Raw genomic sequence first — 2525 nt, 5'->3', positions numbered from 1 at the left:
AAGTAATATGATAGTAGTGGTAACGATAGCAAAATGGAATGATACCAAAAGTAATGTTTTTGGTATTTTGTAGTGATGATAGCAATAGCAAAGGAAAAGTAAATAAGCAAAGAACAATATATGGGAAGCTCGTAGGCAATGGATCGGTAATAGAGAATTATGCCAGATGCGGTTCATCATGTAACAGTCATAACCTAGGGTGACACAGAACTAGCTCTAATTCATCAATGTAATGTAGGCATGTATTCCGAATATAGTCATATGTGCTTATGGAAAAGAACTTGGATGACATCATTTGTCCTACCCTTCCGTTGCAGCGGGGTCCTACCGTAAACTAAGGGATATTAAGGCCTTCTTTTAATAGAGTACCAGACCAACGCATTAACACATAGTGAATACATGAACTCCTCAAACTACGGTCATCACCGGGAGTGTCCCGATTATTGTCACTTCGGGGTTGCCGGATAATAACACATAGTAGGTGACTATAGACTGGTAAGATAGGATCAAGAACACTCATATATTGATGAAAACATAATAGGTTCAGATCTAAAATCATGGCACTCGGGCACTAGTGACAAGCATTATGCATAGCAAAGTCATAGCAACATCAATCTCAGAACATAGTGGATACTAGGGATCAAACCCTAACAAAACTAACTCGATTACATGATAAATCTCATGCAACCGATCACCGTCTAGCAAGCCTACGATGGAATTACTCACGCACGGTGGTGAGCATCATGAAATTGGTGATGGAGGAAGGTTGATGATGATGATGATGGCGACGGATTCCCCTCTCCGGAGCCCCGAATGGACTCCAGATCAACCCTCCCGAGAGGTTTTAGGGCTTGGCGGCGGCTCCGTACACTACTAAGGAAAAGCTTATAGACAGACACTTACTAGTAGCGTGGGTTTATACCCCTCGCTGTTGCTACTTACTAGTAGCGCGGGTTTATAGCCCTCGCTACTACTAAGTTGATAGTAGTAGCTATAACCCTCGCTACTACTAAGTGGTCTCTGCAGTGCCGCCCCGGAACATGCCATAGTAGTAGCGAGGGGTATAAACCCGCGCTACTTCTAAGTTGATAGTAGTAGTGCGGGTTTATAATCCACGCTACTACTAATTAAGTGGTCTCTACTGTGCCCACCCGGGACATGCCATAGTAGTAGCGAGGGTTATAAAACCGCGCTACTACTATCGACCCACCAATACATATGTACACATAGCGTGCGGAGGCCCATTCCATTCCTTTCCTCGCCCACCACCACTGCCGGCCTCACACCTCGGCGCCACCGACAAATTCGGCGACCTCCTCTCGCAGACCCCTCCCCTCCCCCTCCATCCTCCTTCTTCTTTGCTGTTGGACGGAGAGGGAAACCAGCAGAGCATCGTCCACATGGCGGAGGCCAGATCTGCCATGGACGCAACCACTTGCACCTGCTCGCCGGGTCAAGGGTCCCACGACAAGCAGCAGTAGGGCACCGAGATTCATCTAGGGTTTTGAGCGTCGGCACCAACTCCGGCGGCCACCGGTGAGTTCCTCCTCCTACTGCTCTCTCTCTCTCTCTCTTCCTCTTTCTAATAAATTTCCCTTCTTTTGTAGCGGCAGTAGACGAGAGCTGCGAGCACAAGTTGGGTGGGGAAGCACCATCACCACGAACAACTTCATCCCCTCCAGGACCAGTAGCAGCCATGAATGGAGAGGACGATGACGCCAAGCAGAAGCAGCCGCCATGGCTGTAATTAATTTTTTAATTCTGAATTAGTTAGTACTAGCGTGGGGCTCTGACCCGCGCTACAACTAAGTAGAAGTAGCACGGGTGGCAACCGCGCTACTGCTACTAGAAAAGTTAGCTGTAGCGCCCTAGCAGTAGCGCATCCCCCCGCGCTACTTCTAGCAATTAGCCCGTGCTACAACTACGGTTTTCCCTAGTAGTGGTATCGTAAAACGCCATGAATCCTTCTCCTTTATTTTTTTCTCCCTGAAAGCAAATATATAGAGTTCGAGTTGTGGTCGGAGGAGCTCCAGGGGGCCCACAAAGGTAGGGGGCGCGCCTGGGGGGGCAGGTGCGCCCCCCACCCTCGTGGCTAGGGTGTGGGCCCCCTGGTCTTCATCTTTTGCAAGGATTTTGTATTATTTCCAAATAGACATTCGGTGAAGTTTCAGGTCATTCCGAGAATTTTGTTTCTGCACATAAATAACACCATGGCAATTCTGCTGAAACAGCGTCAGTCCGGGTTACTTTCATTCGAATCATGCAAGTTAGAGTCCAAAACAAGGGCAAAAGTGTTTGAAAAAGTAGATACGATGGAGACATATCAGTCTCTTTCGCCAAGGAGGAGGACATTACTGAGCTCCGGGCGGCCGGATATTTGGCGAAGGAGATCGCCCATTGTCTGCCAGCTAAGGGACAAGTCGTCCCCACGCTGGAGCCCACAGGGAGGGTATTATTCACCCCCCATTTCCTCCGCGGGCTAGGATTTCCACTCCACCCTTTCATCCGCGGGCTGATGTACTATG

The sequence above is a fragment of the Triticum dicoccoides genome, chromosome 3A, assembly GCF_002162155.2.
Source record: "Triticum dicoccoides isolate Atlit2015 ecotype Zavitan chromosome 3A, WEW_v2.0, whole genome shotgun sequence".
NCBI classification, from domain to species: domain Eukaryota; kingdom Viridiplantae; phylum Streptophyta; class Magnoliopsida; order Poales; family Poaceae; genus Triticum; species Triticum dicoccoides.
This window is presented reverse-complemented; position numbering follows the sequence as displayed.